This window comes from Anguilla rostrata, chromosome 1 (assembly GCF_018555375.3).
Source record: "Anguilla rostrata isolate EN2019 chromosome 1, ASM1855537v3, whole genome shotgun sequence".
In the NCBI taxonomy this organism is placed as follows: domain Eukaryota; kingdom Metazoa; phylum Chordata; class Actinopteri; order Anguilliformes; family Anguillidae; genus Anguilla; species Anguilla rostrata.
In genome coordinates, this window is record NC_057933.1 from 43,245,672 (window position 1) to 43,257,928 (window position 12,257).

The 12,257-nt window shown below is 44.0% G+C and overlaps 14 non-coding genes across 14 annotated transcripts; 9 read left to right on the forward strand and 5 right to left on the reverse strand.

Annotated features, from left to right (window-relative positions):
- The first annotated feature begins 1,165 nt into the window (after positions 1-1,165).
- trnag-ucc (transfer RNA glycine (anticodon UCC)) lies at positions 1,166-1,236 on the forward strand. The gene has a single exon. It is a non-coding gene; the product is annotated as a tRNA-Gly (tRNA).
- Positions 1,237-2,307: 1,071 nt separating this feature from the next.
- trnag-ucc (transfer RNA glycine (anticodon UCC)) lies at positions 2,308-2,379 on the forward strand. Its single transcript has one exon. It is a non-coding gene; the product is annotated as a tRNA-Gly (tRNA).
- Positions 2,380-3,667: 1,288 nt separating this feature from the next.
- trnap-ugg (transfer RNA proline (anticodon UGG)) lies at positions 3,668-3,739 on the reverse strand. The gene has a single exon. It is a non-coding gene; the product is annotated as a tRNA-Pro (tRNA).
- A 110-nt stretch (positions 3,740-3,849) lies between these two features.
- trnag-ucc (transfer RNA glycine (anticodon UCC)) lies at positions 3,850-3,920 on the forward strand. Its single transcript has one exon. It is a non-coding gene; the product is annotated as a tRNA-Gly (tRNA).
- Positions 3,921-4,875: 955 nt separating this feature from the next.
- Positions 4,876-4,947, reverse strand: trnap-agg (transfer RNA proline (anticodon AGG)). The gene has a single exon. It is a non-coding gene; the product is annotated as a tRNA-Pro (tRNA).
- A 93-nt stretch (positions 4,948-5,040) lies between these two features.
- trnag-ucc (transfer RNA glycine (anticodon UCC)) lies at positions 5,041-5,112 on the forward strand. Its single transcript has one exon. It is a non-coding gene; the product is annotated as a tRNA-Gly (tRNA).
- A 1,446-nt stretch (positions 5,113-6,558) lies between these two features.
- trnag-ucc (transfer RNA glycine (anticodon UCC)) lies at positions 6,559-6,630 on the forward strand. Its single transcript has one exon. It is a non-coding gene; the product is annotated as a tRNA-Gly (tRNA).
- Positions 6,631-7,585: 955 nt separating this feature from the next.
- trnap-agg (transfer RNA proline (anticodon AGG)) lies at positions 7,586-7,657 on the reverse strand. Its single transcript has one exon. It is a non-coding gene; the product is annotated as a tRNA-Pro (tRNA).
- Positions 7,658-7,750: 93 nt separating this feature from the next.
- On the forward strand, positions 7,751-7,822 carry trnag-ucc (transfer RNA glycine (anticodon UCC)). The gene has a single exon. It is a non-coding gene; the product is annotated as a tRNA-Gly (tRNA).
- A 1,299-nt stretch (positions 7,823-9,121) lies between these two features.
- On the reverse strand, positions 9,122-9,193 carry trnap-ugg (transfer RNA proline (anticodon UGG)). Its single transcript has one exon. It is a non-coding gene; the product is annotated as a tRNA-Pro (tRNA).
- A 110-nt stretch (positions 9,194-9,303) lies between these two features.
- On the forward strand, positions 9,304-9,375 carry trnag-ucc (transfer RNA glycine (anticodon UCC)). The gene has a single exon. It is a non-coding gene; the product is annotated as a tRNA-Gly (tRNA).
- Positions 9,376-10,330: 955 nt separating this feature from the next.
- trnap-agg (transfer RNA proline (anticodon AGG)) lies at positions 10,331-10,402 on the reverse strand. Its single transcript has one exon. It is a non-coding gene; the product is annotated as a tRNA-Pro (tRNA).
- Positions 10,403-10,495: 93 nt separating this feature from the next.
- On the forward strand, positions 10,496-10,567 carry trnag-ucc (transfer RNA glycine (anticodon UCC)). The gene has a single exon. It is a non-coding gene; the product is annotated as a tRNA-Gly (tRNA).
- Positions 10,568-11,829: 1,262 nt separating this feature from the next.
- trnag-ucc (transfer RNA glycine (anticodon UCC)) lies at positions 11,830-11,901 on the forward strand. Its single transcript has one exon. It is a non-coding gene; the product is annotated as a tRNA-Gly (tRNA).
- Positions 11,902-12,257: the final 356 nt, after the last annotated feature.

Below are 12,257 nucleotides of genomic sequence, written 5' to 3' on the forward strand. Positions count from 1 at the left end.
GGAAGCATGGCCGAGGGGTTCAAGGTCCAATCACCTGTGAAATACTATGCCAGGGCTGAAATGCATTGTAAAGGCAGTTAAATATACAATCAGTCAATCAAATGATTTTTTCAGTGTTTTTATTATGACATCAGAAGCAAATGGGAAATTGCTGTGTTAACTTTACAGCTTTAAGAAGAGGCTTTTTTTTGTGAAGGGAAGAGAGATCATGCCACATTGCAGTGTGTATGCAATAATGTTCCACAAGGGCTAAAAAGTGCCTGAAATTAGTTCACTACAGAATCACACGTCTCTGTCCATGAATGGGGTATAAATTTCATTTAAAATATCTGAATGATTTTTTTTAACCTGTGGATGCCCATTTGATTAGACAGTACTTTTAACTGAATAACGTGAGGAAATGTAATCCTGCTAGAAACTGGTTTCTGTTGGTAGCGCATTTGCACAAGTAAATGGAACAATAAAAGTAAAGGGTGTGAATGGTACCGAATGCTAGGGGAGATGACCTGTTAACGTTGCTCAGTGCACTCAGTACATTTTCATTCAGACCAAAGGGTTGACATTAGTCGTCGTGAATGCAAAAATCTGTTTTAAAATTGAATTATACGACGGCTATGCTTTTTAGCTATAGGCCTTCATCACACAGTGTAAACTGTACTTCGTGTGCCCACGAAGTAAACTTAAAAGCGTTATAAGTGTGAGAAACCAAAGCATTTTTCACAGGTAGTTTTATCGATGCGAGGCAGCGTGGCCGAGGGGTCCAAGGTGATGAATTGACTCGCCACTCTCCTGGGAAGCGAGGGTTTCGAATGCTTCCGCTGCCATTTTGACCAAATAGCCGAGAATCATGTAACATACACTGCATCACGTGATCAGAAACTAATCGCTTTCAAAGCAGAAATCTGGCACTGCAAGCATGCCATCAGGCAGATGTGAGCCCAAACCAGGCGCCATAATGCTGGACCCCTGCAAAGGGCACACGACGGACGGAGGTCGCCAGGCTCGTCCGGGATTTGAACCGGACTCTCGCACCAAGCGAGATCTCCCTAGACCAAGAGCCACGATGGACTACTAATTGCCGTGGTCCTCGAAATGTCCGAAAGCAAAACACGCCAAAATCCCAAATCTTTTGTGACAGCAGCGGTAAGACATTCCTCCGTAGGGAGCATTGGTGGTATAGTGGTGAGCATAGCTGCCTTCCAAGCAGTTGACCGGGTTCGATTCCCGGCCAATGCAGTTTGCGGCATTAAGTTTCCTGGCAGATGCCTCATTTTCAAAATGGCCAGTGGGGTGAAAGCAACACAAATCCGATTTCAAAATCCGTGAGCAGGCAGCGGATTCGCTTCGATACAGTACTGCCAATAATTTGCATCAGGAAGGGAATGCATGTAAACTTACAACATGGAAGCACCGTGTTTCAGAAATTACTGGAACTTTCCATCATGGATGCGAGACAGCAATGTTCAAAGGAATCCTCCAATAACCTGTAAAACTATTCCAGTGCTGAAATGCATTGTAAAGGCAGTTAAATATACAATCAATTAAATAATTTTTTCAATGTTTTTATTATGTCATCATAAGCAAATGGGACATTGCTGTGTTAACTTTACAGCCTTAAGAAGAGGCTTTTTTTGTGAAGGAAGAGATCATGCCACATTGCAGTGTGTATGCAAAATGTCCCACGAGGGCTAAAGAGTGCCTGAAATTAGTTCACCAAACCAAATGTCTCTATACACGAATGGGGTGAGAATTTCATTGAAAATATCCAAATGATTTTTTTAACCTGTGGATGCCCATTTGATTAGACAGTACTTTTAATTGAATAAGGTGAGGAAGTGTAATCCTGCTAGAAACTGGTTTCTTTTGGTGCGATTTGCACAAGTAAATGGAACAATAAAAGTAAAGGGTGTGAATGTTACCGAATGCTAGGGAGATGACCTGTTAATGTTGCTCAGTGCGCTCAGCGCTGCCATTTGACCAAATAGCCGAGAATCATGTAATATATACTGCATCACGTGATCAGAAAGTAATCGCTGGCAAAGCAGAAATCTGGCACTCCGAGCACGCCATCACTTTTCAGAGTTGGGCCCAAACCAGGCGCCATAATGCTGGATCCCTGGCAAAGGGTACAGGACGGACGCACGTCGCCAGGGCTCTCCGAGATTTGAACCCGACCTCCGCACCCTAAGCGAGAATCATACCCCTAGACCAACGAGCCACATGCCATGGTCCTCCGAAACGTCAAAGCAAAACACGCCAAAATCCCATATCTTTTGTGACAGCAGCGTAAGACATTCCTCCGTGGGAGCATTGGTGGTATAGTGGTGAGCATAGCTGCCTTCCAAGCAGTTGACCCGGGTTCGATTCCCGGCCAATGCACTTCACTGGAGCTATCTGCTTCCTGGCAGTCGTGAAGTTTTCGTAAACGACCCGGTCGGGTGCGAAAGCAACTCGAATCCAATTTCAAAATCCATGTGAGCTGAGCGCCACGGATTTCTGTTGGACGATGGCAGTACAGCCTTTTCTGGCTATCGTAGTGAAAAATAACATACATCAAGGAACGGAAAGCATGCCTGTAAACTTACAACATGAAAGCACAGTGTTTCACCTTCCATGACTTTACTATTTAAGAAATGACTGAAATTTGACATCATGGATGCATAGACAGCAATGTTCAAAGGGAATCCTCTCCAATCACCTGTGAAATACTATGCCAGGGCTGAAATGCATTGTAAAGGCAGTCAAATTTACAATCAGTCAATCAAATGATTTTTTCAGTGTTTTTATTATGACATCAGAAGCAAATGGAACATTGGTGTGTTAACTTTACAGCTGTAAGAAGAGGCTTTTTTGTGAAGGGAAGAGATCATGCCACATTGCAGTATGTATGCAAATGTCCCAAAAGGGCTAAAGAGTGCCTATAACTAGTTCACTACAGAATCACACGTCTCTATCCATGAATGGGGTAGAAATTTCATTGAAAATATCCTAATGATTTTTTTTAAACCTGTGGATGCCTATTTGATTAGACAATGCTTTTAACTGAATAACGTGAGGAAATGTAATCCTGCTAGAAACTGGTTTCTGTTGGTAGCGTATTTGCACAAGTAAATGGAACAATAAAAGTAAAGGGTGTGAATGGTACCGAATGCTAGGGAGATGACCTGTTAACGTTGCTCAGTGCACTCAGTACATTTTCATTCAGACCAAAGGGTTGACATTAGTCGTCGTGAATGCAAAAATCTGTTTTAAAATTGAATTATACGGGCTATGCTTTTAGCTATAGGCCTTCATCACACAGTGTAAACTGTACTTTGTGTGCCCACAAAGTCTTAAGAAAAATTAAAAGCGTTATCTGTGTGAGAAACCAAAGCATTTTTCACAGGTAGTTTCATCGATGCGAGGCAGCGTGGCCGAGGGTCCAAGGTGATGAATTGACTCGCCACTCTCCTGGGAAGCGAGGGTTTCGAAAGCATCCGCTGCCATTTTGACCAAATAGCCGAGAATCATGTAACATACACTGCATCACGTGATCAGAAACCAATCGCTTTCAAAGCAGAAATCTGGCACTGCAAGCATGCCATCAGGTTTTTCAGATGTGAGCCCAAACCAGGCGCCATAATGCTGGACCCCCTGCAAAGGGCACACGACGGACGGAGGTCGCCAAGGGCTCGTCCGGGATTTGAACCCGGGACCTCTCGCACCCAAAGCGAGAATCATACCCCTAGACCAACGAGCCACCGATGGACTACTAGCGATTGCCGTGGTCCTCCGAAATGTCCGAAAGCAAAACACGCCAAAATCCCAAATCTTTTGTGACAGCAGCGGTAAGACATTCCTCCGTAGGGAGCATTGGTGGTATAGTGGTGAGCATAGCTGCCTTCCAAGCAGTTGACCCGGTTCGATTCCCGGCCAATGCAGTTTGCGGCAGCATTAAGTTTCCTGGCAGATGCCTCATTTTCAAAAATGGCCAGTGGGGGTGTGAAAGCAACACAAATCGATTTCAAAATCCGTGAGAGCAGAGTGCAGCGGATTTCGTTCTACGATAACAGTACTGGCCAATAATTTGCATCAGGAAACGGAATGCATGTAAACTTACAACATGGAAGCACCGTGTTTCAGAAATTACTGGAACTTTCCATCATGGATGCGTAGACAGCAATGTTCAAAGGGAATCCTCTCCAATAACCTGTGAAACACTATTCCAGTGCTGAAATGCATTGTAAAGGCAGTTAAATATACAATCAATTAAATAATTTTTTCAATGTTTTTATTATGTCATCATAAGCAAATGGGACATTGCTGTGTTAACTTTACAGCCTTAAGAAGAGGCTTTTTTTTTGTGAAGGGAAGAGAGATCATGCCACATTGCAGTGTGTATGCAATAATGTCCCACGAGGGCTAAAGAGTGCCTGAAATTAGTTCACCACAGAACCAAATGTCTCTATACACGAATGGGGTGAGAATTTCATTGAAAATATCCAAATGATTTTTTTTTAACCTGTGGATGCCCATTTGATTAGACAGTACTTTTAATTGAATAAGGTGAGGAAGTGTAATCCTGCTAGAAACTGGTTTCTTTTGGTAGCGCATTTGCACAAGTAAATGGAACAATAAAAGTAAAGGGTGTGAATGTTACCGAATGCTAGGGGAGATGACCTGTTAATGTTGCTCAGTGCGCTCAGCGCTGCCATTTTGACCAAATAGCCGAGAATCATGTAATATATACTGCATCACGTGATCAGAAAGTAATCGCTGGCAAAGCAGAAATCTGGCACTCCGAGCACGCCATCACATTTTTCAGAGTTGGGCCCAAACCAGGCGCCATAATGCTGGATCCCTGGCAAAGGGTACAGGACGGACGCACGTCGCCAAGGGCTCGTCCGGGATTTGAACCCGGGACCTCTCGCACCCTAAGCGAGAATCATACCCCTAGACCAACGAGCCACATGCCATGGTCCTCCGAAACGTCCGAAAGCAAAACACGCCAAAATCCCATATCTTTTGTGACAGCAGCGGTAAGACATTCCTCCGTAGGGAGCATTGGTGGTATAGTGGTGAGCATAGCTGCCTTCCAAGCAGTTGACCCGGGTTCGATTCCCGGCCAATGCACTTCACTGGAGCTATCTGCTTCCTGGCAGTCGTGAAGTTTTCGTAAACGACCCGGTCGGGTGCGAAAGCAACTCGAATCCAATTTCAAAATCCATGTGAGCTGAGCGCCACGGATTTCTGTTGGACGATGGCAGTACAGCCTTTTCTGGCTATCGTAGTGAAAAATAACATACATCAAGGAACGGAAAGCATGCCTGTAAACTTACAACATGAAAGCACAGTGTTTCACCTTCCATGACTTTACTATTTAAGAAATGACTGAAATTTGACATCATGGATGCATAGACAGCAATGTTCAAAGGGAATCCTCTCCAATCACCTGTGAAATACTATGCCAGGGCTGAAATGCATTGTAAAGGCAGTCAAATTTACAATCAGTCAATCCAATGATTTTTTCAGTGTTTTTATTATGACATCAGAAGCAAATGGAACATTGGTGTGTTAACTTTACAGCTGTAAGAAGAGGCTTTTTTGTGAAGGGAAGAGAGATCATGCCACATTGCAGTATGTATGCAATAATGTCCCAAAAGGGCTAAAGAGTGCCTATAACTAGTTCACTACAGAATCACACGTCTCTATCCATGAATGGGGTAGAAATTTCATTGAAAATATCCTAATGATTTTTTTTAAACCTGTGGATGCCTATTTGATTAGACAATGCTTTTAACTGAATAACGTGAGGAAATGTAATCCTGCTAGAAACTGGTTTCTGTTGGTAGCGTATTTGCACAAGTAAATGGAACAATAAAAGTAAAGGGTGTGAATGGTACCGAATGCTAGGGGAGATGACCTGTTAACGTTGCTCAGTGCACTCAGTACATTTTCATTCAGACCAAAGGGTTGACATTAGTCGTCGTGAATGCAAAAATCTGTTTTAAAATTGAATTATACGACGGCTATGCTTTTTAGCTATAGGCCTTCATCACACAGTGTAAACTGTACTTCGTGTGCCCACAAAAGTCTTAAGAAAAACTTAAAAGCGTTATCTGTGTGAGAAACCAAAGCATTTTTCACAGGTAGTTTCATCGATGCGAGGCAGCGTGGCCGAGGGGTCCAAGGTGATGAATTGACTCGCCACTCTCCTGGGAAGCGAGGGTTTCGAAAGCATCCGCTGCCATTTTGACCAAATAGCCGAGAATCATGTAACATACACTGCATCACGTGATCAGAAACCAATCGCTTTCAAAGCAGAAATCTGGCACTGCAAGCATGCCATCAGGTTTTTCAGATGTGAGCCCAAACCAGGCGCCATAATGCTGGACCCCCTGCAAAGGGCACACGACGGACGGAGGTCGCCAAGGGCTCGTCCGGGATTTGAACCCAGGACCAACGAGCCACCGATGGACTACTAGCGATTGCCGTGGTCCTCCGAAATGTCCGAAAGCAAAACACGCCAAAATCCCAAATCTTTTGTGACAGCAGCGGTAAGACATTCCTCCGTAGGGAGCATTGGTGGTATAGTGGTGAGCATAGCTGCCTTCCAAGCAGTTGACCCGGGTTCGATTCCCGGCCAATGCAGTTTGCGGCAGCATTAAGTTTCCTGGCAGATGCCTCATTTTCAAAAATGGCCAGTGGGGGTGTGAAAGCAACACAAATCCGATTTCAAAATCCGTGAGAGCAGAGTGCAGCGGATTTCCGTTCTACGATAACAGTACTGGCCAATAATTTGCATCAGGAAACGGAATGCATGTAAACTTACAACATGGAAGCACCGTGTTTCAGAAATTACTGGAACTTTCCATCATGGATGCGTAGACAGCAATGTTCAAAGGGAATCCTCTCCAATAACCTGTGAAACACTATTCCAGTGCTGAAATGCATTGTAAAGGCAGTTAAATATACAATCAATTAAATAATTTTTTCAATGTTTTTATTATGTCATCATAAGCAAATGGGACATTGCTGTGTTAACTTTACAGCCTTAAGAAGAGGCTTTTTTTTTGTGAAGGGAAGAGAGATCATGCCACATTGCAGTGTGTATGCAATAATGTCCCACGAGGGCTAAAGAGTGCCTGAAATTAGTTCACCACAGAACCAAATGTCTCTATACACGAATGGGGTGAGAATTTCATTGAAAATATCCAAATGATTTTTTTTAACCTGTGGATGCCCATTTGATTAGACAGTACTTTTAATTGAATAAGGTGAGGAAGTGTAATCCTGCTAGAAACTGGTTTCTTTTGGTAGCGCATTTGCACAAGTAAATGGAACAATAAAAGTAAAGGGTGTGAATGTTACCGAATGCTAGGGGAGATGACCTGTTAATGTTGCTCAGTGCGCTCAGCGCTGCCATTTTGACCAAATAGCCGAGAATCATGTAATATATACTGCATCACGTGATCAGAAAGTAATCGCTGGCAAAGCAGAATCTGGCACTCCGAGCACGCCATCACATTTTTCAGAGTTGGGCCCAAACCAGGCGCCATAATGCTGGATCCCTGGCAAAGGGTACAGGACGGACGCACGTCGCCAAGGGCTCGTCCGGGATTTGAACCCGGGACCTCTCGCACCCTAAGCGAGAATCATACCCCTAGACCAACGAGCCACATGCCATGGTCCTCCGAAACGTCCGAAAGCAAAACACGCCAAAATCCCATATCTTTTGTGACAGCAGCGGTAAGACATTCCTCCGTAGGGAGCATTGGTGGTATAGTGGTGAGCATAGCTGCCTTCCAAGCAGTTGACCCGGGTTCGATTCCCGGCCAATGCACTTCACTGGAGCTATCTGCTTCCTGGCAGTCGTGAAGTTTTCGTAAACGACCCGGTCGGGTGCGAAAGCAACTCGAATCCAATTTCAAAATCCATGTGAGCTGAGCGCCACGGATTTCTGTTGGACGATGGCAGTACAGCCTTTTCTGGCTATCGTAGTGAAAAATAACATACATCAAGGAACGGAAAGCATGCCTGTAAACTTACAACATGAAAGCACAGTGTTTCACCTTCCATGACTTTACTATTTAAGAAATGACTGAAATTTGACATCATGGATGCATAGACAGCAATGTTCAAAGGGAATCCTCTCCAATCACCTGTGAAATACTATGCCAGGGCTGAAATGCATTGTAAAGGCAGTCAAATTTACAATCAGTCAATCAAATGATTTTTTCAGTGTTTTTATTATGACATCAGAAGCAAATGGAACATTGGTGTGTTAACTTTACAGCTGTAAGAAGAGGCTTTTTTGTGAAGGGAAGAGAGATCATGCCACATTGCAGTATGTATGCAATAATGTCCCAAAAGGGCTAAAGAGTGCCTATAACTAGTTCACTACAGAATCACACGTCTCTATCCATGAATGGGGTAGAAATTTCATTGAAAATATCCTAATGATTTTTTTTAAACCTGTGGATGCCTATTTGATTAGACAATGCTTTTAACTGAATAACGTGAGGAAATGTAATCCTGCTAGAAACTGGTTTCTGTTGGTAGCGTATTTGCACAAGTAAATGGAACAATAAAAGTAAAGGGTGTGAATGGTACCGAATGCTAGGGGAGATGACCTGTTAACGTTGCTCAGTGCACTCAGTACATTTTCATTCAGACCAAAGGGTTGACATTAGTCGTCGTGAATGCAAAAATCTGTTTTAAAATTGAATTATACGACGGCTATGCTTTTTAGCTATAGGCCTTCATCACACAGTGTAAACTGTACTTTGTGTGCCCACGAAAGTCTTAAGAAAAAATTAAAAGCGTTATCTGTGTGAGAAACCAAAGCATTTTTCACAGGTAGTTTCATCGATGCGAGGCAGCGTGGCCGAGGGGTCCAAGGTGATGAATTGACTCGCCACTCTCCTGGGAAGCGAGGGTTTCGAAAGCATCCGCTGCCATTTTGACCAAATAGCCGAGAATCATGTAACATACACTGCATCACGTGATCAGAAACCAATCGCTTTCAAAGCAGAAATCTGGCACTGCAAGCATGCCATCAGGTTTTTCAGATGTGAGCCCAAACCAGGCGCCATAATGCTGGACCCCCTGCAAAGGGCACACGACGGACGGAGGTCGCCAAGGGCTCGTCCGGGATTTGAACCCGGGACCTCTCGCACCCAAAGCGAGAATCATACCCCTAGACCAACGAGCCACCGATGGACTACTAGCGATTGCCGTGGTCCTCCGAAATGTCCGAAAGCAAAACACGCCAAAATCCCAAATCTTTTGTGACAGCAGCGGTAAGACATTCCTCCGTAGGGAGCATTGGTGGTATAGTGGTGAGCATAGCTGCCTTCCAAGCAGTTGACCCGGGTTCGATTCCCGGCCAATGCAGTTTGCGGCAGCATTAAGTTTCCTGGCAGATGCCTCATTTTCAAAAATGGCCAGTGGGGGTGTGAAAGCAACACAAATCCGATTTCAAAATCCGTGAGAGCAGAGTGCAGCGGATTTCCGTTCTACGATAACAGTACTGGCCAATAATTTGCATCAGGAAACGGAATGCATGTAAACTTACAACATGGAAGCACCGTGTTTCAGAAATTACTGGAACTTTCCATCATGGATGCGTAGACAGCAATGTTCAAAGGGAATCCTCTCCAATAACCTGTGAAACACTATTCCAGTGCTGAAATGCATTGTAAAGGCAGTTAAATATACAATCAATTAAATAATTTTTTCAATGTTTTTATTATGTCATCATAAGCAAATGGGACATTGCTGTGTTAACTTTACAGCCTTAAGAAGAGGCTTTTTTTTGTGAAGGGAAGAGAGATCATGCCACATTGCAGTGTGTATGCAATAATGTCCCACGAGGGCTAAAGAGTGCCTGAAATTAGTTCACCACAGAACCAAATGTCTCTATACACGAATGGGGTGAGAATTTCATTGAAAATATCCAAATGATTTTTTTTAACCTGTGGATGCCCATTTGATTAGACAGTACTTTTAATTGAATAAGGTGAGGAAGTGTAATCCTGCTAGAAACTGGTTTCTTTTGGTAGCGCATTTGCACAAGTAAATGGAACAATAAAAGTAAAGGGTGTGAATGTTACCGAATGCTAGGGGAGATGACCTGTTAATGTTGCTCAGTGCGCTCAGCGCTGCCATTTTGACCAAATAGCCGAGAATCATGTAATATATACTGCATCACGTGATCAGAAAGTAATCGCTGGCAAAGCAGAAATCTGGCACTCCGAGCACGCCATCACGTTTTTCAGAGTTGGGCCCAAACCAGGCGCCATAATGCTGGATCCCTGGCAAAGGGTACAGGACGGACGCACGTCGCCAAGGGCTCGTCCGGGATTTGAACCCGGGACCTCTCGCACCCTAAGCGAGAATCATACCCCTAGACCAACGAGCCACATGCCATGGTCCTCCGAAACGTCCGAAAGCAAAACACGCCAAAATCCCATATCTTTTGTGACAGCAGCGGTAAGACATTCCTCCGTAGGGAGCATTGGTGGTATAGTGGTGAGCATAGCTGCCTTCCAAGCAGTTGAACAGGGTTCGATTCCCGGCCAATGCACTTCACTGGAGCTATCTGCTTCCTGGCAGTCGTGAAGTTTTCGTAAACGACCCGGTCGGGTGCGAAAGCAACTCGAATCCAATTTCAAAATCCATGTGAGCTGAGCGCCACGGATTTCTGTTGGACGATGGCAGTACAGCCTTTTCTGGCTATCGTAGTGAAAAATAACATACATCAAGGAACGGAAAGCATGCCTGTAAACTTACAACATGAAAGCACAGTGTTTCACCTTCCATGACTTTACTATTTAAGAAATGACTGAAATTTGACATCATGGATGCATAGACAGCAATGTTCAAAGGGAATCCTCTCCAATCACCTGTGAAATACTATGCCAGGGCTGAAATGCATTGTAAAGGCAGTCAAATTTACAATCGGTCAATCAAATGATTTTTTCAGTGTTTTTATTATGACATCAGAAGCAAATGGAACATTGGTGTGTTAACTTTACAGCTGTAAGAAGAGGCTTTTTTGTGAAGGGAAGAGAGATCATGCCACATTGCAGTATGTATGCAATAATGTCCCAAAAGGGCTAAAGAGTGCCTATAACTAGTTCACTACAGAATCACACGTCTCTATCCATGAATGGGGTAGAAATTTCATTGAAAATATCCAATGATTTTTTTTAAACCTGTGGATGCCATTTGATTAGACAATGCTTTTAATTGAATAAGGTGAGGAAGTGTAATCCTGCTAGAAACTGGTTTCTTTGGTAGCGATTTGCACAAGTAAATGGAACAATAAAAGTAAAGGGTGTGAATGGTACCGAATGCTAGGGGAGATGACCTGTTAATGTTGCCTCAGTCTTTGTCAGCAAGGGCTAGCCATTTTGCACAAATAGCGAAGAATCAGTATGTATATACTCATCACAAGTGAAAGTACGCTGGCAAAGTCAAGAAAATAACGGTACTGAGCAGCATTCACAGTTTCTCGAGCTAGGTTGATGACTGCACTCGAACCAGGTTCGTCCGCTGCCATTTTGACCAAATAGCGAGAATCGTAAATCCTGGCACAGTGATCAGAACATCGCTAAGCAAATCTGGCACTGCACTCGCCATCAGGTTTCAGATGGCCAACCAGGCGCATATGTGGACCCTGCAAGGGACAGACGACGAGTCGCCAGGCTCTCCGGATTGAACAAGCGAGAATCATACCCTAGACCAACGAGCCACATGCCATGGTCCTCCGAAACGTCCGAAAGCAAAACACGCCAAAACCCATATCTTTTGTGACAGCAGCGGTAAGACATTCCTCCGTAGGGAGCATTGGTGGTATAGTGGTGAGCATAGCTGCCTTCCAAGCAGTTGAACAGGGTTCGATTCCCGGCCAATGCACTTCATGGAGCTATCTGCTTCCTGGCAGTCGTGAAGTTTTCGTAAACGACCCGGTCGGGTGCGAAAGCAACTCGAATCCAATTCAAAATCCATGTGAGCTGAGCGCCACGGATTTGTTGGACGATGGCATACAGCCTTTCTGGCTATCGTAGTGAAAAATAACATACATCAAGGAACGGAAAGCATGCCTGTAAACTTACAACATGGAAGCACAGTGTTTCACCTCCAGACTTACTATTTAAGAAATGACTGAAATTTGACATCATGGATGCATAGACAGCAATGTTCAAAGGGAATCCTCTCCAATCACCTGTGAAATACTATGCCAGGGCTGAAATGCATTGTAAAGGCAGTCA